This window comes from Corvus hawaiiensis, chromosome 26 (genome assembly GCF_020740725.1).
Source record: "Corvus hawaiiensis isolate bCorHaw1 chromosome 26, bCorHaw1.pri.cur, whole genome shotgun sequence".
Lineage (NCBI taxonomy): Eukaryota > Metazoa > Chordata > Aves > Passeriformes > Corvidae > Corvus > Corvus hawaiiensis.
In genome coordinates, this window is record NC_063238.1 from 38,329,649 (window position 1) to 38,355,256 (window position 25,608).

Sequence of the window (25,608 nt, forward strand, 5' to 3'; positions counted from 1 at the left end):
CTGTTCCCAGCATCACATCCTCTGTGTAGCTTGGGTGCCAGAGGAGTTTAGGGTGTCACTGTGTCACGGCTCTAGGAAACGTCTGACTACAGGCAGTGGAAGTTGTGTAAGTGCAGTGGCCTGAGACAGAAGATGGCTGGGAATAGATAATTTATGCATCCCTTCTGCTTTTAAACTCTGTTTTGATGATCAGAAACAAACACACATTCCTGTAGCTTTGTTGATAAAACTTTTCACTTTTTAAGAGAAACCTGATGTTCACTTTTCTTCCTGTTCGGCACATTTCACCTTATTTCAGAGCTGAAGCATACATATAAATATAGCAAGGTTCCTGACCCTTTTATATCATAACAAAATATTCATAGAACAAAATTGCTGCAGATGTACCCCAGAATGGTTTATCCAACAGAGTAGTGTACATGGATCCAGTCAAACTGGGCAGTAGCCCCAACATCAACTATGAGAGTTCACGACTGACTCTCATGGTTTATATGATTTCTGGTTATAGATCTTGATATCTGTCACATCTTTAGTGCAACCTCCTATTTGTCCATGTAAAATGTCCTCTTTCAGTTATTTGCTCATGGAAGTATTTCCATTGTCCTGAGAGTACATCTTAGTCTGGTGTGCACTTATTTGGCTGTGATCCAGTGGAATACTCAGCACAGACATCTTTTATGAATCACATCCAATGTACTCCCATGTATTCTTTGAAGGACCACAACACTGAGTACACTTTGTCCCTGGATTCTTGGTACCAGCTTCTGACTCAACTGCAATGTGCATATTTTGTGATGGAGGACCTTTTTCTGCAGTACTTTATGTTCAGTGAAAGTTTAATCAAGAAACATGAGTAATTGGCATTAACATTCACTTCTGAGCAGGAGAACAGCTTTGATAGCATCTATACTCATTAGACATTTCGTTCCAAACACTGTTCATTACAGTCAGCTCTTTTTGTATTGGCTTCTACCTTGTAAATACAGCACAGATTCTGCTCAGCACAGAAGCAGGCCTTGAACAAACACTCTGTGGTTACACAGAAGGAAGAAGTTTTAACTGTCAAAAAGAAACAAGTGGAACAATACAGTTGCTTTAAGAAAATTTCTAAGCAGTGTGCGACACAACAGAAAGATCTGCAATGACAGAACACAAGGTTTATTCACTGGCTGCCTAAATGGGATGAGTAGGATTGATTTTGCTCACATTCTAAAATGAACCCCTGGAAAAGCTCGAGCTTCACCTTGGGAGGCCTGGTGAAAGTTTGTTGGGTTGCACTTATGGGACCAGAACCGCTGTATGCAGTGAAGGGGCATGAGCCATGCCAGGAGTGAGATGGGAGGGAGCCACACAGGTCCCTGTGCTTTGCACTTCTGTCTGCTTATGTAAAAATCTTGAACAGAAAATGGATACTGATCCCCAAAAATGGCTATACCAGCATGTCTGCACCACACCCCTTGTCCTGCTGCCACTAGAATTAGTACAGGTGAGAGACATTTAAGCACCTTACAGCCTCTGTTTCCTTTTTAAGTGCATCTTAAATACAGAAGTATCAATAAGCATTCATGAATAAGATTTCCTGTGTCCACTGTGGAAATGAAGAACACAGAGTGTTATGGTTACAATGCCAGGGGGTGGAGTTTTGGTGTTGAATATTCTATACCATACACTTCCACGCTGGGGGATGTGGTTTCAGCAGGAAAGACTTGGGGTTGGAAGTGAGAAAGGGGCCATCCTGCCTGGCTCTCTTAGGAAATAAGACATTGGGAGCAGCCAAGCTCAGTTTCCCTGTTGGTTGTCAAAACCAGCACAACAGAGTAATGCTGACTTTCAGGTAGCTTATAAAATAACAATGTTGTGTTACCGCGGTATCTAAATGGCCCTAAGGCAGCAGTTAGGAAATGTGTTCTGTGTCGATTCACCCCTACACTCTGATTAAATTTGCACCCAAATCAAGTAGTACAAAGTCTCAAATTGTTTAATGAGTTGACTTGACGAATAGATGATCTTGGTTTTTAGCAGTTACCCTGAAAATGTGAGGCAGCAGGAGCCCTGACTTTTGTAGGTCAGTAGAAACAGTCTGGGGATCTTGTACTACTGTTCTATGATACTTTACACTTTCACAGCTTTAAAGCACTTCTGAGAGAATGTGCCACCTATTATTTCAAGTAATGCTAACTAAGCTCATGTTGAATGAAGCACAAAAACATCAATTTCTTTATGCCAGTGTTTGAGAATTATGTGCCAATGCAAGGACTCTTGGATCCCAGTTCCCTGCTGTGACCATCTGACCTGAATTTTTACTCAGTGCTGCATCCTGCAAGGTGATCTGCAGTAGCCAAATCATTTCAAAGAGCTTTAGGCCCATGGGTATGGTATAGCCAAGAGCTAGAAAATACTAGCAACCACTGCCCATTTAAGGAACCTCCATTTGAGAACTGCCACCCTAGATATTATCTAACACTAACTAGTCCTATCATACTGCTCTGGTTAGGCTTGTTCATCTGGCACATAGCACTGCAATCCATGAAACTTGGCTTTGCTTGGTTTTCGCCAAAATCTTGTTGCTCTGGGCTAAACATAAAATTTGTCAGGATGAGGAATATAGTAGTTGAGTGCCCTGGGACAACAGATTCCCAGTCATCTTTCCCTAGATAGAATGCTTTTGTTCTAAAAGGCCGGACATTCTACATGCTTGTATCCCAGTAAAATCAATCCATCTTTCTCCTTGTGTGGGCTCAAGGCTGCTCTGGGAGCCTGGCTCAGCCTGAGAGAGCCCTTCCCCCTGCCACCTACAGATGAATGTGCTGGTAAATCTCACCTCTGACTCTTGTTTTCTGCCATCTCATACCACCTCGGGTGCCATAAGGCATTTGTGGGATAACACTGGCAGTACAGACCCTCTTGATGCTGTTTTCCTGTTGCCCAGTAGCAGCCCTGAAGGAATTACAGTCCATTGACAGGGACTTATAGATGTTGGTGGCCACCGTCTCCTTTCCTTTGACATGTTCCAAACATCACTTTTCTTCTTAAAAAGTAGTAAGAGCTTAGCACTGTTACTACTGTTGCTGTCACTTCCTAGTAGCAACAACAAAACATGGTTTGTTCCAGCCACTCAACTTCCATTTCTCATCTCCTCTTTCCTTCATTTTCTCTATTACTCCTGTGCTTGGTTTTCTTCTTTCTTAGAGTTCAGTGGGAACTTACGCTGGAGTAACAAGTGCTCCTCAGATGTACTCCAAGACTGTAGATCTGGTTCTTGCAGAACATGGAGGGAGAAGTCTGTCAAGGAGATAGAAAGTGAGGGAATTGAGCAATAACAGGAGGGTGATACAGCCCTGATGGACCAGAAGAAAGAATGAGCTCAAGGAAAGAGTGTGAAGGCAGAACAAGGGGGAAACAATAGAGATAAGAGCATAAATATGGGCAGGAAGAAGCAACACAAGGCCTTAAAGACAGAATTAGAGATACAATGAAAAGAGTTAAGGACTGTCAGTAAATAGATACACAATCTGAATGGTAATGGATCAGGAGCCTTAGCTGAAGCACTGGGAATGTTAAGGAGAGAAGGAAAACAGGCAGCAGAGAGTTTGCATCAATCCAGTTATGTAGGTTACGGGTGTTCTGTGGTCCTGTCGGGACGGCCGGACGTAGACAGTGACGGATGGAGACGAGAGATCTCTATAGGCAGGTCTTGGGACACAGCCGGTTTATTGTAAAGGGCGTGGGTATTGGGGCACTGCTCAGAGCTGGTAGACTCAGCTCTGAGCAGGCCCAAGAGAGCAAGAGAGTGAATGGGTGAGAGAGAGAGAGAGAGAGAGTAGGAGCATGAGTAGAAGTGGAAGAGAGAGAATGAGAATGAGAATGAGTAGAAGAGAGAGAGTGAGAATGTCTGAAGTCCTGGTTACAATACAATAAATCATCTTCTGCACTGAATATTCTAATTGTCACTAACCAATCTAATACAAGATACAAATCTTATAGCATTTACATACAGCCTACAAGAGTTCTTATATTACCATAGAGTGTTACATCTTAACTTCTAAAAACTACTCTTTGGACCCCTTCTGCTGAGCTAGTAGGGTCTGCTCTGACCCTTGGACCTGTTTGCAAGCAGAGGGTATTGTTCCATCAAGAGGGGATTACTTCAGTCGGCCATACCATTGTTTTCTAGTTGTTCAGTAACTAAGACCTGGTATTTCAAAAGTGGCTTTCATTTCGATGTTGCCTGTAGTTTTCATATTCCCAAAATCTTTTGTCAGGCAATCATATTTCCAAGGCTTTCCTGTTTCATCTTCCCCAACACAGTTAGCCAGAAGGGACCTTGACTCAGCTTTTTTGACCTCAGAAGCTCACAGGAACAAGGTGGGATGATCATGAGAACAGGCTTTTTTGGGGAATTCATGAGATTTTCCAGATGGAAATAGCATAGACAAACCTTTGCACAGCAGATTTATGTCACTGCTGGCTTTGCTTCTAGCTGGAAGTGCAAGGCAGAGTGAAAGCAAGTATTTATTTTCCTTCAGCAATCCTCAATCATTGAAATATTGAGTGAGTCTGTGAGTTTGGTTTAATCAATGCTGCTCTGGTCAAACTTGTCACTTATAGACAAAAATGCAAGTATGCCAAAGAGAAAACAAGACCACAAAAAAATAACATTATTGACAATGACCTTTGAGCAAAAGTGGATTTTGTTTCTGTTACACTTGTATCTCTTAAATCTCCTATACCCAAGTTCACAGCAGCAGAGTTCACAGTAAGGAGTTTGAATACATGACTTGATTTGTCAGAATTTCAGAGCACTGACTTCCAATGAAAGCAGTGGAAACATCAATAATCAAGTTTCTTCCAAGACAAGTTAATTAGCTGTAACACTTTTTCTGATCCCATGTCTTTGACATGTCTCCTGTGACATCTTGGACCTTTTGGCTTGGTTTCCTGGTAGAGAAACAGTCGGTGAACACAAGTCTGGTGTGCCCCAAGTGTTTTGTCACAGGATCTGGGAAAAAAATGGCTCAAAACCATGCAGGATTTTCTTCTTTTTGTATGCTGAGGGGAATAACCTTAAGAAAAAATAAATCCTCTGTTTATTCATGGAGATTATTCTAAACAGAAAAAGCAGTGCAGAATATCTGGTGTAGCTGAAACTAATTACAATACAGTGCATCTTTCCAAGATTAAACAGTGGCTCATACTAAAAAAAAGATAGTCTTGAATATTTTGTGAAACCATACTGTCTGCTGATACTTTCCCTGAGTTCCATGGTGGATATTGAACTCTGGGCATGTGACTGTGACAAAGCCAGAACAGGCTTTTTTGTTGTTGGTGGTGGTGGTGGTTTTTTTATGTTGAATAGCTCCATTTTGGCTAAAAGAACCAAATTTGAGATGGAGAAATACTGCTTACCAGCACGATAACCTTGTGTGGCAGCAGACTCATGATAAATACGCTATAGATCTAGAAGTTCAGTCTGATACATAGTCTGGACCAAAGGGTTCTCTCACAGTGTGATGATCTATTGTATTGCCCAGCCAACTGGAGTGGCATTAAAATGAATTATACCAAGTGCCTGGTTTGGAAATTGTCTAGTCCATTATGTTTTAAGTACAGGCTTCTTAAAGGGCAGGAGGAACCTTGGAGAGAGAAAATGAGTTGAAAACAAATTGTAACCATGACATTCTGCCTCCTCTCCTCTCCTCTCCTCTCCTCTCCTCTCCTCTCCTCTCCTCTCCTCTCCTCTCCTCTCCTCTCCTCTCCTCTCCTCTCCTCTCCTCTCCTCTCCTCTCCTCTCCTCTCCTCTCCTCTCCTCTCCTCTCCTCTCCTCTCCTCTCCTCTCCTCTCCTCTCCTCTCCTTGCCATTTTTGGCAACTAGGGCATTATTTCCTCTTTCCTGTCACATACTGGTAGGGTTCAAAAAAGGCTTTTCAGTCATTTACCTTGTTGTGATTTGCAGAAAGAGAATAAAAGAGTTGTTTATCCTTTCATGCCTTCACAGCTATGTCTGTGCTTCCTTTTTCCTGATACACGTCCTTTGCTTGTTTTCTGATGAGGTTTCATAAAGTCAGCATCAGAGATGCACCAGTGGGTTGCCTGGGCTCAATCCTTGATATTTTACAACTCTTTCATGATGCCACCAACCACAACGTGCTGCATTGTTCAACCAGGCTCTATGTTCACACATTTCTCTTTATTCATAATGATCACATTTCTGCATGTTCTTGTTCTTCCAACTGACTCATGTGAGAAGGTCTCCAAGTTGTCAAATTCATTCTCAGGTTACTAGGCAAAGTAATTTTCTTTTATTTTCTCTTATTTTCTTTTAATCTATGCTAATTCTAAATACCCTATTGATTATCTTGTGCACTGTCAATTATGTAGCTACCACAGCTTCTGTATTTCTGCTGCAACTAGAAAAGTTTTCAGCCCCAGCATAAACATTCAAGGTGCATCTCTGGTAATAGCTCATGCTTTCATGATAGGATGACTCCTAGAAAGACAGACTGATTTTTGCTATCCAAGATAACCACTAAGACAAGGAAATTTTGATCCCTTGCATTCTATATAACTCTGCAAACCCTGATCATTCAGACACAGAGCACACGTACAGGTCTGCATGGCACTGTGTGAGTTCAGCAATTCACAGCATCGTGTGGTTGCCATCAGTCTCCTCATCTGCCCCTCACCTTCATTTGGGAACTGAACTCTTACGAGCACTTACTTTGCATTTTGATCTCTCTGGCCTTCAGTAAAGTGTGCAATGCAGTCTGATACCCAGATAGATCATGTGCTAGTCAAGGGTGAGTCACCCTCAATCTTGGATGTGCAAAATTGCTTATTAAGTCTAAAGGTGGAGGAGAATCACATCTGTTTCACCTGAATTCCTATACAGCTGGCTTTGGATGCACTAATCAGATATCCAGGAAGGATGCTGAGGTCACCATGGCTATGATTTTGCATGAAGTCCTTAAAACTGCATTCCTATATTACCGCAGGCCTGGTTCCTACGGTATATCACCGTGTCCCGCAGCTATAGGGAGGAGGAGGAGAAGAAGATCCAGCAGGCAGGAATTGTGCAGCAAGATTGATTTATTTAATTATTTTACAAACTCTTTTATAGACTTTTTTCTTCATAGTCTAATTGGACAAAGGACCAGCCACCCCTTGGGGGTGATTGGCCAAAATCCTAAAACATCCATTATCAAAATATTTTCTACTATACCATAAACAAGACTTTCCAAGGTTGCAGGTGGCTTGGTTGTTTACATTCCCTGCTACCTCTTCTGTGAGAGAGAAAAGTCTCTCACGGACTTAGAAAAATAACAAGAAGATCCTCACTAACAGCATTTTTGTACCTACATTCCTAATTTTGGATTGTGATGGCTTAGTCATCTGCAAAAAATTAGATTTTATATGATCATAGCTGGGTTGCTTATTTTGACAGATGCCAAAAATATTGGTACAAGTACCCTTTTCTAATAGCTCATATTGCAGTTTGCACCATTGGCTCTGGTTCTCACATGCTTTATGTAAACTTTTCAGTGTGCAATCCCTATGAAGAGATGATCAATTTGTGTAATTTAATAATTACAAATAAAACCGTACTTCAGATTTTTCCAGTGTCATGAGCAGCTGCTGATGGATGTAAAAGCATAGAGTATCTGTCCATGCCCTCCCAAGGCTCTCTTGGAACTGCTCAGTGATGTTAAGCACTTAAACAGCAGGGATTTTTTGGGAACAGTCCAGCTTGCTCCGGTATTAGGAACCATTTAGCAAATGGTGATAACTAATTTAATTAGGATCAGACGCTGATGCCATTTGTGGAGATGATGCCGTATGGACACAACCCACTGTTCTTTGGCTCTGAAGCATCCTTCTCTGATTTTTGGACTGCCATGAGATACAAACACTAACACGCTGACAGCAATGCACAGTAAATGGTTGGAGTATTGGGATATTTGTCATTCAACCAAGGTATTTTATCTACTCAGTTGTCAGATGCCATCAAGAGCAGCAGTTTTATATTTCTTGAAAGAATTCATTCCTCAAATGACTGTCTCAAAGTAATCAATGTTCTGAAATTCTTGTCACTTACTGTGCAATTTACACGTTGTGTCTAATTTACACATTTTGAGAGCTCAGAAGATTGGTCTTCAGTGATAGTATGTCTACTTCTTGTCAGTCAACAGAGGGGTTCTGACTAATTGCTGGTGTTTTTCTGCTGTTGTGGATTATGCCTACATGTTCTATGGAGCATGACTTCCATCTTCTGTCAGTTCAGGAAAAATATCCTCACTCAAAAAGTTGCTTTACAGGTCAAGAAAATCCTGTTTGTATTTCTTACCTCCTACAATTTGCACAGTTTCCAGCTAAGCTGTGGAACTCCCTGCCACGGGATAATCCAGATAGTAAATTTTCTGTGGTCTTTAGAAGACATTATACAAGTTCCTGGGATCTATTGTATTACCTTGTCTCCATCTAGCAATGGTGCTGATGACAGAGGCCTGATACAGATTGTTGTACTTTTTTTTGTCAGTCCTGGCTGAAGACATTTTGGATCACAGACTAAATCCAAAGTATGCATATGACCATATTTCTATCACTTCCACACATCATGGCTTGTGTTGAAGCACCAGTTGAATCAGTAGTTGTTAAGTTTACTGCCAGTGACTCACATTTGACCACAATCAAAACTGACCATTCTGTGTGGTGGCATATACAGAGAAGTAACAGGAATGCTGCTGACACCTCTAGGTAGACTCCTAATGTCCCCTATTGATAATGACAACAGGATGAAGATTAACTATAACGCTTCTATTTTTCTCACATGTTTTTTTCTCTGGTCAGATTCATTCTTAGTGACCTGGGTGTTTTTCCTCTTACATTTTGCTTGTGGACGTAGCACCTGTATTTACATTTATCACACAGCTGGATGATGATTTCTTGTTTGACAGCTGAGGGGCCTTCAGCATTTGCAGATATTATTGTCAGTGCTGGTCCTGATAAGAGGCCTTTTATAGATAACTAACAGCTTGCACATCTAGGCACATCTTTAGCTGTGATATTAGATATTTAGCAGGATTTGTGGATTCATAGAATCTGACAGGGATAACAATGCAAGCATTTCTGCTGGTGTCCTGTTATATATGAATATCTGTGAGGAATATTCCATTTTCTATTCTCTACATGGCTGCTACAGATAACTCTAGAGTGAGAAAAGGGGCAGAGTTCTAAATTTTGCCTTGTCGCTGCACCTCTGCTTTAAAATATTCTTGTTGATATACCGTAAATTTGAAATCCCGTGAAGTCTTGTCATCTCTGTTTGCAATGGAGGAAGAACTAAGAGAATCTGTGAATAAGACTGAAACAGATCTGACTCCCTGCAAATAGAAGAATTCTGTCTTATTTTATTAACCAACTGAGAGTATATCTATTGTGTGACTGAGTCAATGCCTCGTTATTTCAAATTTGTAAATGCCTCACTCTGGTCCTCCACGGAGTTCCCCAGCAAAGTTATGAGAGACAGTTTCACAAGCTCTACTTCCATGGCACATTTTTTCCAATGTTTTCCTCCTCAAGAAGCAAAAGAAAGAGAACAAAAATACCTTTAATCTGCTGATCTCTCAAACATTCCCCCACAGTTCTGTGAATACAGAGGGAGAAATCCTTCTAGAGGTGCAGGAGTTGAAGCAGTTCATCATGCTTCTCAGGACAGTTGCTTTTTTAATTGTTATGCACACACACACAGAGCACTCATAGTCTCTAAGTCTTGGGCAGAGACTCCTCATTATTTTGTTTCTGAGATCCTTGAGAAGAGGGGACAGGTTTCTGCCATATGTCACTTGCTGCTGAAGAACTGATGGAAGCTGGTGGCATTTAGCTCTGGCTCTGAGATTTTGCTAGATGGGTTTTACTCTCTGAACAGGAACTCTCCCTCCACATTTAAATGTTTATTTGAGGAAGGTATGCTATTATAAAATCGGTACACTGCAAGTATGATCAAGATCTAAAAAACAAAGCAGCTTAGACGAGAGCCATCAATGAGCAGAAATCCATCTTCATTCACAGAACATGTAAATACTGTGAGAGCATAACATGGCCCAAATGGATTGAGGAGAAACTGAGGCAATAAAGTATTAGATAAGAGTACGGGTCTACAAAACATATTCCATAAAATCCCATATCCCCATTTCTAGAATCATTCTCCTTTTTCCAATCAGAGTTTCCAGGCTCACTAATATTCTCAACATGTGGTTTAACAACAAAGCCCAGTGTTATCTGTATTTTGGGGGGTTTTTTTGCTTTTGTTTGGTTGGTTGGTTGTGGGTTTTTTTGGTTTTTGTTTGTTTTATTTGTTTGTTTGTTTTTAATTCAGTTTGTTTTTTAATAAGCAACCTGCAAGGGTTTTTTTAATAATAAAACCAGTGCTTAGCCTCAGTCAGAGAGCAAACCTCTCACTGTGTGGCAAGTTGCTCAAATCTACAGGAAAATGAACTCCTGCCCGAAGCAGCAGAAGGGGGAAGGGTTGGTTGCAGGGCAGGAGCAAATGATGTGAAGACAGCAAAGGGATGCTTTGATTTTTAAAATAAATCTGGGATTAAGTTTTTTCAGGTGAATAGCACTACCCCAGTATAATGAAGCAGAAAAGTGCAGTGCTTAGCCCTGGAAGATGAGAGATGTAGAAACCAAACCTGTAATGTCCACAGCAAGCAAGAAATGGCAATAAGTTCCTAGCTACGAGTCTAAGATGCTGCTGTCAAAAGCACTGATGACATTTGATGCAGCAAATGAGACTGGAAGGAAAATTCAGAGTCAACATTTGCCCTGGGGTTTCTGACAAGTAGATGTAAACGGATGGCCATCAGGATCCTCTGCCAGTGGAAGAACATGTCTTAGGACATGTTGAAATCGAGTTATCATTGGCTAAATTGAATTGCAAGAAATCTGTGTGTGTGCAGTCCTTTGAACTGAAAGAGCAGATACCCTGCAGCAGAGAGGAATGAAAACCTGTGGTGTGTTTCTGGGCAGGCAGTGCCTGGTGTTTGGGAACTGAGACCTATGATTTTCCTTACCAAACTGAAGAGCTAAAAAAAAAACCAAAACCATGATCTAGTGAAAAAAGGAAAACATGATCTAGTGAACACAGAGAGACATGAATACTCAAGTAAATTTTTGAGTGCTGTGAATAGAAGCCTTAGGAAGGAACTGCCTCAACTTGCCCAAGTATTTGTTCCTGCTCCAAAACAGAGTTCCTGTAAGAATTCCTGTGAATTAGAATAACAGGCAGCTGTGGCACTTCTCTTACAGAGCAGCCACTCAAAGTTCTTCGGACTCCAAACTGTACAAACTATTTTATTTCTATTTCTAAAAAAGCATATTTAATCTTTGTTTTTATAAAGCTTTCAAATCTGGTTTTGGAGCTTTGTTAAAATGGGATTTCTTGGTGATACAACATCAGGAAACTTGCAAAACTCATTTATTTTTCTGAGCAACTGTTTAAGGGTAAAAGGAAAGTATCATTATTTTTTACAAAAAAATATTTACTTGAAAAGGCAAGTATCATTATTTTTGTGTCACTGTCTGTACACGAAATAGAAATTTTAGTCAGATTTTGATCCCATATATATATATACACATGCATATATTTATATATTTATTTATTTAAAATTTATATTTATATCATGTGAAGACCTCTTCCTCTACCTGATGAATGTTGCATTTACAGAAATAGATTTAGAACTGAATGAAAAAATATTACCTTGATTTTTCTGTTCATTTAGAGGAACACAACTGATTTCAGTAGAGGTTGCCTCTGATTAAAGCTAGTGAGTGTACCAGAACAGCCTTTATATATGAGGGTATAGAACAGCAAGCTGAAATCACTCAAACAAGTTTACTGTTCAAGCTAGGATTTAAAAGTCCTGAAAATCCTGTTTATGTAATTTTTATTTCCCTTTAACCCCTTGGCAATATCTGGTAGGACTCCTGCCATAAGCACTAATGAATTTTGCATTGAATTCTGACTCTTGGCATTTAGGGCTTAATAAAATCTTCTTTTCCTTTATCTGGAAGATTCCTTTTCTGCTAATTGGTGTCAACATCAATCAAGATCAGAAGTGTAAAAACAATAGTTTAAAGGCCTTTTGCTCATCTGCTTTATACCCCAAGTAATATGGAGCTGTAGTCAGCTTACAAATAAAAGTGGCAATAAATGTTCTTTCACTGTAAAATGCACAAAATTCTTGGAAACTTTGAAAAATGGTCCTGTTGCTGTAAATTAAAAGCTTTTTTCAGAGCTCTGTCAGTTACTCAAATGGCATTTTGAGTGAGTGGGGCTGTGCTAAATGCTTTGTGTAGCCTTAGAAGAGCTTCCTCCAGACCTCCAAAACTGTGGATGACACTGTGGAGATTTCCTTTAGAGGAAGATCCTCTGGAAGATGAGGGCTGGGTCACAGATTCATGAATGTGCATGCCTAATATCATAAGCATCTTTCATTGTTTATGTGGGTTGAACACATCATTAAAACCTGTGGCCAGGGTAGGGATGGAAGTATGGTTGCTGATGGGCAGCACCTTGTTTGCATGAGAGGGGACTGCCCCTTGCTCTATGCAAGGCTGGAGACCTTGGGTCCTACTGAATTTGGGGTTTGCCCAGGTCAGAAGCAAGATCCAGGCAATCAAGGACTCAGTATAAGTCCCTGGAGAGGGTGTTTGGTGATGCACAAAATGTTGTGTATGCTGGTGAGACAGTGGCTGCTGGGACAGTCATCTCCCCCCATCCCTGCAGGAATGGTAGAAGGGTGCAGCAGCCCATCAAATTCAGTCCTAGGGTTGCAATGACTTCTCCTCCTGTCTGTTGAGAGATTTGGAATACTGTTATTTGTATAGACAAGCCATGAAAGGATGATGTCTGAGATAAAACCAGCACATGGCAGGGCTGCCCATTACACAGACTCCTCCCTGAGCTCTGATCCTGTCCTGTCAGTCCTGCAACAAGCAACACAGAATCTAATCCTTACAGTGGCAAGGGACCACAGCCTCTATCCCCAATAGTAACAAGGGGTAGATATGTGTGAGCACAAAGACCAAGCCAAGAACTGGAGGAATGCCTGGGGAAGGTGGTTTGTGAGGAATGGCCTTTAGTAATGACCAAAACTTGTCTGGCAACCCCAGCTCAGGGTTCCCCACCTCCATCACTCTTAGTGAGAATATGGAGTTGAGATGTCATGTGGACATCCCAGTGCCTCTGTAGGGCCAGCACAGAAAGCTCCATTGATGAGTCAGGTTCTGTCCTCTGAGAGACAATGTATTTATTAGTAAAATGTAAGTGAAGAAAAAGATTTTTCTACACCGAGAATCAAAGCCACACAGTAAAAAGTGTAGTTATTTTCCTCAAAGCAAAGGTAAATGACATGCAGGATATTTCCTGCCTTTCCATGGCTGAGCTGGGGAAAAGTACTTTTACACACAGAAGCAGTATGAGACTGAAGTCATTGCTGACAGAGGATCAGGGACAACAAACAGCAATTTCCAATCCTCCCATGATACCTTGTGGCTCACACTGCTGCACAGCTCGTTGAGCTGCAACATTAGGGTAGCTTCATCTTGTTGCCCAGTGAAGCCTAAAATAAAACCTGGGGAGGTTCATGGTACTTTCTTTGTTAGGTGCTACAGTGCCCATAAAGGAAGAATACACAAGGGAAGGACAAGCATGTACATGGAATCATAGGATCATTTATGTTGGAAAAGATCCTTAAGGTCATTGAGTCCAGCTGTTAAGCCAGCACTGCCAAGTCCACCACTAAATCCTGCCCCCAAGTGCCACATCGATACATATTTTAAATATCTCCAGGGATGGTGACTCCAGGCCTTCCCTGAGTAGCCTGTTCAAGTGCTTGATGACCTATGGTGAAGAAATGTTTCCTAATATACAATCTAAACCACCCATGGCACAACTTGAGGCCATTTCCTTCTGGCCTGTCATTTCTTACTTGGTGAAAAAAGAGGCTGATCCCACCTGGCCACTCTCCTGTCAGGGAGTTGTAGAGAGTGATAAGATCTCCCTGAAGCATCCTTTTCTTCAGGCTAAACAGCCCCAACTCCCTCCACTGACCCTCGTAAGTCTTGTGCTCCAGACCCTTCCCCAGCTTCATTGTCCTTCTTTGGACCTGCTCCAGCCCCTCAATGTCCTTCCTGAGCTGAGGGTCCCAAAACTGGACACAGCACTTGAGGTGTGGCCTCACCAGTGCCCAGCACAGAGGGACAATCACTGCCTTGGTCCTGCTGGCCACAGTATTGCTGGCCATGATGCCGTGGGGCTTCTTGGCCCTCTTGCCCCACCTGGGCACATGCTGGCTCATGTTCGGCGACAGTCTGCCAGCACCCCCAGGGCCTTTCCTGCTGGGCATCTTTCCAGCCACTCTGCCCCCAGCCTGGAGCACTGCAGGGCCTTGTTGGGACACAAGGGCAGGACCCAGCACTTGGCCTTATTGAACCTCATACAATTGGTCTCGTTCCATCAATTCAATCTCTCCAGAACCCTCTGCAGAGCCCTCAGCCTCTAGCAGAACGACATTCCCATCCAATTTGCTGTTGTCTGCAAATTTACAGAGAGTACACTTGTTTCCATCACCTAGATCATCAATGAAGATATTGAACAGGACTGGGCCCACTACTGATCCCTGGGAGACACCAATGACCAACTGGATGCAGCACCATCACTCTCTGGGCCCAGCCATCCAGGCAGTTCTTGCCTCAGCAAAGAGTGCACCTGTCCAAGCTGTGGCTTTCTGACTTTTCCAGGAGAATGGCCTGGAATGCTATTTTGACACTACTTCATCACACAGTGCAGTACAAGGTTGTGTCTGGTCAATAGAGCAATGGCAAATCTCTTGGTGTCCCGCAGGCCATTGTGCATTTTGAGTAATAGCTGCCTGGGGAGCAGGTTAATGCCAGGCACAGGCTCTGTTTGCTGTAACTCACGTGAATAGCTATGAACAGAAAGGCTGAACGTTGCGATGACAACACATCAATAAGCAAAGCCACTTTCTGCACCTTTTGACATGAATTACCTGTCTTGGATACTGCACTATAATCAGCACTTGCATCACCAGGAGGAAAATAAAGGCCAGTATGACCTTCTGGAGCAATAGGACCTGTTTTCCTGGACTGATGAGAGAGTCATTAGTCTGAAAAGTTACTTGGACTGTCAGTAACCTTCTCACTGTGTGATGCAGTGCCTTAGCTGAGCCACACCTCCGTGTTTAATTTACCCTTCTGCACAGGGTGAGTTCTTTAGGGACTGTTAGAGTAAATGTTTCTGCAGGCATGATGGCTGGGCAGCCTGCAGCACTACAAGGACAGCACACGGACTTTGTGCAGAATCAAACATGAGCCCTTTGGGGTGGATCACTGGGGTACAGAAGGAGAGAATTGGGAGGAGTAGTTTTGCTGGGATTTCCAGCAACCCTCCTGACCCATGTGGCTGTGTGTGCCCCTGGTACCGGGGAAGGAAGCAGCTACAAAAGCAGTGGGACTGATTGTGCATTAGAGGGGCTCCCCTATCAACAACAAAACAGACTGTTTTGTCTCCATTCACCTTCTAGGTAGATCAGGGCAGTCCTTAATGCTGGTCTTAGCTATTTCTCTCTTCGTTTCACACATATTTCAAGCAAACAGGGATGACAAAAGCATGCAATTTATTGCAACACACAGTGCTGGTAATTTTGCAGGCTCTGAGGCCAGCTGAACAATATGCTGCTGACCTTAAATTGCTCATTCTCCTCAGCTGTTAAGTAAAAGAATAAATCAATGGGTAATTCCTTTCTCTCACCATACCTCCTCTCCCTCCTCCATTTTTAAAGCCAGACATCAGTCCTTTTTATTTAGCCATGACAATGCAACCAGTGCAAAGAAAATCTTAGTACCCAACCAATATGTTTAGTTTCTTTTATAGTGTTAATTAGGTGTGCTTAGTGCCTTTCTGAAGAAGACAGGATGCTAACCTTAGAAACTCAGATAATCCTATTGTCAAATATATTTGTTTATTAAAATAGGTTTGTTTCCTTTTTCTTAGGAGGACTTAGCTTAGAGGATTTTGCTTCTCCTCTAAAACCCAGACTAACCAGGGGATTGCTGGATGCTGGGGTATGTTGCAGGCCAATGACTGCAGAATTACCTGCTGCTGTATCTTGTCTGAGCAATGTGTGCAGCTGCAGCATAGCGCAGCTGTTTGAGGAGCTGGGAGAGATGTAAAACTGTTTTAATCCTTTGTAGTTCTTACCTGAAGTTATTGAATAGCATTTTATTAGCACAAAATGGGGAAGGCTCTTTTTTAACACTTGCAAAATATGAACAAGGTGCTCCTGCTGCTGTTGAACACGTTCTTTGGTAAGAGCAACTTAATTTAGATTTGGACGTAGCTCAGAGCAACTAGATCCTTGTTTCATTTATACACATATAGTTTCTGAATTGGATAGTCTGGATTGAAGTACATCTTCAGTGCTTCAAAGAAGTGAAATGGCACACAGGGAGAGGGACTGGCTAACAGCAAAAGGCCGCATCATATAAGTCTAAAGTTTCCCATGAGCTAACGGATGCAATATTCTTTGTGACTATGTGTAGGCATGTCTATTTAGATATGCTTTTTTTTTACAGCATCATGACCACACTGAGCCTGGCAGCACCTGTGAAGTGGGAGCCTGAAGTGTGTTTGTTTCCTTCCCTCTCCTGCCCACGGTAGTGAGGCTGTTCTGTGTCCTGCCCGACTTGCTGTGCACAGGAAGGAGCATAGGCAGGCAGGAGCTTTGTCTGAGCTGTCCATATGGGAGCAGAATTAGGATTTCCTACCAGCACAGAAAACCATTCTAATAGTAAGAAATAAGCCATGATATAAATCATAAATATATATGCTGCCCTTAGGGGATATCAGTTTGTATCACAGGGTATCAATAACCATTCCCTTTTGTGCTGTTGGGCAGGGGAGGCCAGTTAAGCTGCTCTGTGGCAAATGAACTGTTAATATCTGAAGCACCCTCTAAGAGAAAGAGGCATGAGGGCACTATGTCAATTTCTTGTACTGAGATGAAATATGAACTGCAGCAAAAATAGGAAAAAAAATCTGTTTCAATGAACAATCACATTTTGGAATTTTCTTTTCTCCATGGTAGAAATTTAATAAAACAACTGGAAGTAATCAGGAAATAAATTATTTCCTGACCAAGGAAAAAGTTTTTAGGCTTGTTCAGAAAAGGTGAATATCATTCTCATCTCTGTTTCAGATGAGCCATGTCACAGAGGCCAGCCATGATTTGGTTTCTCAACAGGCTGTTTCCTTCAGGGCTTGTTAGGCCTTTGATTTCACTCGATATGGAAGTACCTGTGGTCTTCTGAGCCTGTTATCTTGCAAGATGAACAATCAACAATAAAAATGAATAAAAAACCAAATATGTGCCAACAGACCAGTTTTGTGAATCACAGAGCCACAAGGTCAGTTGTCCTTGATAGACAGTTGGCTATGAATTACCACTGCTAATTAATGCAAAGCTGGGACAATGTTTTCTGTCCCAGAATCATAGAATGACTTGGGTTAGAAGGTACTTTAAAGATCAGCTGATTCCAATGCCTCTGCCATGGACAGGGACAACCTTTCATTTGGCCAGGTTACTCAAAGCCCCATCCAGCTTGGCCTTGAACTTCCAGGGGTAGGGAGTTCACAACTTCCTTGGGCAACCTGTGCCAGTGCCCCAGCCACCTTCACAGGAAAGAATTTCTGCCTAATATCTGTCACTTCATTCTCCTACATGATGTTCTGCAGAAATTAATTTTACAGAACCAACATCCAGCATTTTATTTGTTTTAAATTTATCTGCCATGAAGTTCCCCTTCACTCCTCTCTTTAGCGGTTTCCCCCTCCTACTAAGAGACAGAGTGAGTAATAAAAAAACATTCAGCTTTTGCTGGTTTAAGATTTGTCATCCTGTGTTTTATGACTTAGAATTGGTCTTGCTAGGAAAAGAAGCCACTGGGAACAGAGACTTATTCTCTGTTCAGACTGACAGCAGGATAGACAGGTGTCATCTCATGATGACATTTAAAGGTGGACAAGCCCCGTGAGGGAGGGTGTTCAGTCTGGTGTAATCAGTGTCAACCCTTATGAAGACTATTTTTGTCAACTTTATTTATTCCTTTGAGACATTGCTTTATAATAACAGGAAGACTGTAATTTAAATGGTTATGTGGTGTGGGTGGTTAAATTATTCATTCTTTACAAAAGGCAGACTCTCCATCGAAATCCTAAAGTGGCTGACCTGCAATATCCTCTCTCTTCCCTTCCCACCTGCTGTGCCCTGAAACACGAAAAGAATACTATGGCTCCTTCAATTAATCTGCAGGGATGGAAAATTAGCATATTTCCCTTTTATTTAAGGAAGATGCTTCACCCCTGAGACTTTCGCAGAGACACCTTAATTGGTCATCTTTCCAAGCTTTCATTTTATTAAGAAACAATGAGCAGCATTTTGCAGCTAGCCTATGTAAAAAATGCTGAAGTTTATTGTAACGTGGATCTCTAAACCACTGAAATAAAGACTAGTGTGGGCAATTTGCAATAGCTTCCACTATTTAAATGCAAATGTGCATACAGAGCTTTGTTCTAGGTATCAGTCATTTGATACACCTTGGGTTTTGTCCCTGCCCTTAAATACCTGAGATTCTTTCTGAGATGCACATTCTTAAAAAAACCCAAACAAAAACAAAACAACAAAAAACCACCAAAAGCAACAAAAACCATGACTGAAAAACCCCAAGAACCAATCCACCAACCTGCTCCCCAGGTTGCAGGCTGTATATCTAATGTCAATATTCCCTGTACAGCATCTGTAAAAATGTGTTTCATCCAGGCTTGTTGAGCTTTTGATGGGGTACCCTTCCTTCTCGGACAAGGGTAAGAGAGCAGAGGAGGCTGCTGTTCTGCTAAGTTCTTTATTTCATAGTCTCATAGCTTTCTTGAAGGCAGAGTTCAAAGGGGGTGCACGATAAAGGCAAGCAGCAACAGCAACAGCAACAGCAACAGCAGGCAAAACAAGCTTCTTCTTCTTCTATATGTTCTATATGCTCCATAAACTTTTTCTTACAGAAGTGTGGATTATATTTGTTAATTGACCAATAAGATTAACACACGATTCTAGTTTTTCTTTTCTTAACCTATCCTGGTCTAATTCTAACAATCATAAATCTCACACAAGTGTTACATAGGTATTACACAGATTTACATGTACAGTTTCTATCAGCTCTTATTGTTTATGTGAACACTCTGTCTAAAAAATGTGAACAGTATAATTCTATCTATATTTTGTCTAAAGTAAAGAATTCTGTGAAAAGGTAACACTACTGTAGCAACAACTGTGTTTAAGGTCTCTGCTACAGCTTTTTAATGTTTAAGGCACTTAGCATATATTTCTACTAAAAGTTAAAAAATCTATATTTCTATTTCACTTTGGTGTGGCTTCATGTATCTCAGCTTGTACAAAGGTTTTAATTCAACCCCTGTGCTTTGGTTTCCCTCTGGGCCTGAGTCCAGAGGAGCTTTCACTCCAGCAGTCCCTCACCTTATCCAAATGGCCCTTAGGCCACCAGCTGCTGCTGGAGCAGAGAGGAACATATAGGAGGGTATACTGGCCATGGCATGCCAAATGCATTTGCCACAGCAGCAGCCCTCTTTATTTCTCTGTCTCTTCCTCTAGAAACCTTGAATATGTTTAAATATTAAAGCTGGACACATCTCAGTACATCCCCTGTGGAGTCTTTCATTGAAAATATCCAAAATCCAATAAAATCAGCTGGTCCTTTTGATGTTTGTAAAGTGGTTGCTCACTGAGGTGGCTGGGCTGGTAGTCTCATATCAGACTCCCATAAAGATATCTACAGAGTATTTCCAATAGTGCTCATAATTGTACTCTGCTTCCTGGGTATTCCATTCTGCTCACTAGCATATCCTTTATTTAAAAAAAAAAAAAAAGGATATTTAGGAGGATTTGTCTGCTTTATTTCTACCTCAATGTAGCATTGATTTTATTTGTGTCTTAGAGAAATCCTTTAACCAAAAAATACCTTGAGGTTACAGAAATCTATTCATTTCCTAGGAAAAACTCTTGATAGTACTGTCTAAATCAGAATTGTTTCATCTGTACTAAGAAGGGAAAGTGGCTGCTGTGTCAACTGAGGGTGAAAACTCAGTAATTCTAGCATTTAGGGGGTTTTTGCCTTAATAATGATGCTCCACTTGTATCCCCCTATAAAAACAAATGGAAAAGGACAACAGACTTCCAGGTACTTTTCATGATCACAGACCCAGCACAGCTGGGAATAACAGCAACTTCCAAGCCCTTTAGGATTAAGTTACCATGCAAAATAAGCTTATGTGCTTTCCTTTACAAAGCAAACCCTTTCCATGCTCTCAAATCAAGACTGGTGAAATACGAGGACAAACGCCCAGCTCCCGCAGAAGTATTTATACTTCCATTTAATTTTCACATCAGACACCAATACTATTCACGAAGATTAAAAATGGGAGTCTGAAGACAATAGAGGTTCTCAGCCAAATTAGTATTGTCTGTCAGAAAGAACAGACTCTTTCAGCAGCTGCCACATTAACCATTGGCCTCAGTCAGTTTTCCATTGAGTAGCAGGCGCTTATCCAATTTTCTAACACATACTATTGCCTTGGCAAGGAGTAAGTGGGATCTTGTGCCAGGACACTTGTATCTAGAGCATACTTTGACTCCTTGCTGTGTTTGCAGAAATTCCAGGTACACATCATTAATCACAAAGCCTGTCCGATTCTTGAATTATTTAATACAATATTGGAGAACTTTTGAATTATTTAAAGCAATATGCAAAAGGTTCTCTGTGATATACATGCAGAGATTATTAAGAACCTTGCTAAACAGACTTAAATTGCCAGAACCTAATATCAGCTCCCCATGTTCCATAGCCCTAACTCGAGGAGGGAAAGAAACAAAATACTGCTGCCCAATAGCCTCTTGCTTTACCCTAAAATTTACTGCAACTGTTATAAATAAGTGCAATGGTTTTAATCTACCTCATTTGAAACTCCTCAAAACACGACAGGGAAAAATGGCCAGCACATTGTAATTTGGTATTAGTGGAGCATGGGAAAGCCAGGAAGTTTATCTGATCCTCCTGATCCTGTGAACAGGCAGATATAACAGGGAAACAGGTTGTCTTCCAAAGTGCCTTGATCTTTCTTTTTTTTTTTTTCCTGGAGAGACCAGGAATGAAAGAGCAACTTCTATAATGAATCTGGTAGTTCTTCAAGATGCATTAAGAGTGAAAAACATTACTTGGGTCTACTTGAGAGGTTCATTCAGCTCCTTAGTCACACCCAGAACAAGTGGACCACAGCCAGATCACTACAAAAGGTGCCCCAGGAACCAAACAGCAGAGCTGGACATCAAAATGCAACTTCAGCTTAGCCTCATAAGCAGTTTAGCCCACATTTAAACACAGGATTTGCAGCCATGAGCTTGTTTTGGAGTTATGGTTATGCTTTCCCACTGAAATGGTCCTCACACTCATTATAAAGGTAGGCTGGGAGAAACATCCTGAACCCTAAAGAAGGGAGAAGTGGCAGCTGAGTAATTCTCATTGTCAAGAGAATCAGTTCCTGCATCCTTCCTCCTCCTCTTCTTCTCTTACATAGCCATTTGCTAGGGAAGATGGGGACCAGCTCCTTAAAGTCCCTTGAGGACAGATAGTGATAGAATTAGGACCCTACAGAAGTGACCATGCCAGGTGACCCTAATCTGAGCTGCTGTCTCAGTCTGACTATGCCTGCAGGCACATTAGCAGATACACTCTGGTTATTTCCTTGAAACTTTTCATCCCAGCCAAGCAGGTGAACTGAAATTTCCTACACAGTTTTTTCCCTTTAGCTTGACACAGAGAAGCTGAGATTCTCCTCCAGTCACACCACTGCAGAGCTGCAGCTCTTTGTGCAAGTGTGCCCATACATCCTTTAACTTGGCCCATGGACATTAGGGAGTCATTTTCAATAGAATATTATTTTCTCTCTGTTTCTAAGTAATTTATCTCTGAAAAAAAGCCCAGTCAGTTTTCCCTGAAAAGTACATAGCATTTTCCCATTTTTAACCTTAAAATACTGCAATTAAATGGTGAAGAAGGGTAGAAGAAGAATTACTGACATGTATTTTTTTAGCCAAGTAATCACAATGGAAGCATTCACTTTTCCATTTATTTTGAGATGGCCATGAACTTATTATATAGCCAACTCTAACACACCAGGATAATATATGACAGTGAATCATCCTGGTTTATCCATTCAGCTTGCCCTGTGAGTTTACAAGGGCTGAAAATCTATTTGCTTTTCACCTTGTTTAGCCTTGATTTAAAGGTATGACAGGAAATGAGTGGATGCCATACTTCAGTGTCTCTCTATGGGGAGTAAAGCCTGTCACACATTGTTGCTGATGCTTCTGCTGAGGTATGGACATGGGGGTATGACCCCCTGTGCATAAGGGACAAATACACAGCTCTGCCCTGACAACAAGCCAGGCACAAAACATCCAGGGTTTTTCCCACTCCTTTTCCAGTGGTTTGATTATTGGAGAGAAGAAAGGCAGTCCCACTGCACCTCCACACCGAGTGCTCCTGGGACTGTGCAAGGCATCAGGAGGCCCTGACTCACCAGGAACTCGAATTTCTACATCTGTGAAAGGTATAGAATTATTCTGGGAGAGATCTGGGGGGCAGCTCTTCTGCCTGGTGTATCATGCTTCCACTGGTGTAAAGCATGCCTAGTTTTGTGATTTGTTTCATAATGTCATGTAGAGTAAGGTGCTCTCTTTCCCTTCCCTCCCCACAACTCCCGAGCCTTTGCTGACACTGTACCAGGTGGATTTTGCCCTTTTTTGTACACTTTTTGGTCATTCATTCAGCACCACATTCTCTTTACTTCATGTACATCCAAAACTACAACATAAAAGTTGACCAACCAGTGCCTTGTCTATCCTGAAGGCAATATAATCACACCACAGGTACAGCTGGCTTCTATTTCTTTCTTTCCTTTTTCATCTTTTCCCATAATCTTTAGTTTAAGCAATTTTAAAACCAGGTGGCAAGTCCAGTTGTTGTCACTCTATGTCATGACTGGTGAAAAAGGCCTTTATGAATACATTATTTTTGTTTCATGGACATCCATTCTCATCACTTGATTCCTTTGAAATCAATTTTGTGTTTGTAGAATTTAAGAGCTGTGTACTTAATCTCAACATCCTTACAAAGATTTTCAATCAGACATTTATGGTAATCCAGAGCCTACAATATACACCATAAAATTGTTTTAAGCGTAATGTAGACTTTGAAAGGCAAAATATTTTTAGTTCATATTTTCCTTAACTTCTGGATAATTTTAATTGTCTGCTTTGTTGAAAGAAAAGTGTTTGGTTTTTTATGCAACATTATTTTTCCCACTGAGCATTCTTTGATGTACACAAAACCAATAATACAGAGATAACCATCTTGTGCCATTATTGTGGCACTTCAAGACTTCTTTGAATTACTTGTGGTGCTGTAAGGATTAGAAGACTCTCAGATTGTATATGAGCATCTTTCATTTGATTCAGACAGAACTAGCTCTGTTTATTAAGCACTTTCAATAGGAGGGCACCATCACAAAGAAGCAAAAGGCTTCTCAGATTTTATTGTAACTGCAAATTTTACATCCTGCTGCAGCTCAGGGAGTGTTTTCTTCTGCAGCATGGCTTCCTTTGTAAAGTGAAATATTTAGGGTGAAATTCTGACATCTTATTCACATTCTGCAATAACAACTCCTTCCACTGAAATCGATAAGACTACTCAAAGGATGAAGACTTACATAATATGTTAAAGGTGGATAGAATCTGATCCCTCAGAATTTAGCTGCATTTCTTTTCCTTTTAGCCTGCTTGACCAAGCTGCAGAGAGCAGGATTCAAAACCAAAGTACAGCTCCTGTGAAGTGAAAGATGGAGAAATAGAAAGGGAAATAATTACAGTAAAAAGCCAATTTAGTTATCAAAAATCTGCAAAATCCAAATGAAGCAATTATTTGTTGAAAAGCAAGGAAGCAAATTGCACTGCAATCAATTGCACAGTGTCATTGAAAATGGAAAAAAGTTAGGGTGAGAAGTCTGAAAAAGTTATGGTGACCTGCAGCTTTTACTTGATTGTTTATTAATAATAGAAGTATTTTAGGATAGATATGTTAACAGGCACACTTACCTGCCTCAGCTGATGAGTTACTATTATGGTTTTGCCCAAAGCAAATGTGCTGAGAAAAGAGACTACACACTGAACTTGTAGAGATCCTGGCAGTGCTGATGTCCCTCAGGGATCTTTCTTTAACTTTTACAACTTTTTTCTCTGCCCTTATGCCTGAATGATTTTCTCAAAAAAATCACAGCACTTCCTCCACAAGGTATTGTATCCTGAATCCAGTCAGCCTCGCAGACCACGTCCCAGAGACCAGAAATCCACAGCAGAGTGGCAGATTTCCCACAGGCCACTTCCAGTGTATCAGTTCACAGACAATTGCAGGAATGTTTCATCCTCCTGTTCTTTTCTCAGATGAGCTGGAAGGATGAAAAAAGTGGTTAAGACACCTGAACAGAAAGGAGGTAGTGACAGGCCAGCCTGGGGAGCCAGGGATTCTGTTCACTTGAAGATGTGCTGAAAGAAATAAGCCATGGCTCCCTTCATTTAAATTTATTTATTTATATTTTTATTATTATTTAATGGGGACATGTCACATTATTAATGCAGTGGGAGAGAAAATTTGCAAGCTCCAGCAGACAACTGGGTATAGGGTTGCATGATATTGTTCTTGGTTTTGCAAGATGGATATGACAGATGGAAGAGCCACTGTAGTCCTCGTGTGTATTCCTTTGGTAGAAAGAACAGGAATGTTTGAAACATTTGTAGGCACATAACATTTAGCCATCTCTCCTAACGTTAATCACGCTGGGTTTAGTCTGCAGGAGGGGATTGGAGGAGTTCTGATCCCTTTTGACTAGGCTGATTGCCCTGATAAACTCATACTTCCCACTTAACTGCCTGTTTATCTCAGTGGTCTCATCTTAACACCTGGATTTAGAAGTTTTGTTTTCTGGTAGTAAAGCCCCTGATACAGCTGTGGTTGATGACTTTGTCTGTTAAGCCAGGTTACAATATAAATAAATAATGCTGAGCTGTAAAATTGTGGCTGACACCAAGAAAGCTGACAAAATGGGAATATTTTTGTCTTTAGGAATTAGCATAAGAAAGTTGGGGATGTGCATCAAGCTGATGTTGCTAAACTTCCACAAACATCTTGAGTTCCATGTGGCAGGATCCTGAGGATTGTAATTAAGATCAATGACTTGTCATTTTAATGAATATGGATCCAAATCACACTGGGAAATTTAGCTTGTTGTGTCTCAGTGCTCCAGTTTCCTTTAAAGAAAGCAGGGAAGGTAAAACTTCCTTTTTCCAATTCTTTGTTTCTTCTTTTGCAGTGAGCATGTCAGGCAGGAGTGTGTTTGTTCAGGACCTACAT

At 41.2% G+C, this 25,608-nt stretch overlaps 1 long non-coding RNA gene across 5 annotated transcripts in view; it reads right to left on the reverse strand.

Annotated features, from left to right (window-relative positions):
• LOC125317278 overlaps positions 1-25,608 on the reverse strand; it is a 78,624-nt gene that overhangs the window by 36,278 nt on the left and 16,738 nt on the right. For all 5 annotated transcript variants that reach the window (XR_007199998.1, XR_007199995.1, XR_007199999.1 and 2 more), the window contains exons 2-3: positions 24,297-24,646; positions 23,912-24,026 (exon numbers count right to left, since the gene is read on the reverse strand). This is a non-coding gene — a long non-coding RNA (uncharacterized LOC125317278). The remainder of the gene's footprint in view (positions 1-23,911; positions 24,027-24,296; positions 24,647-25,608) is intronic.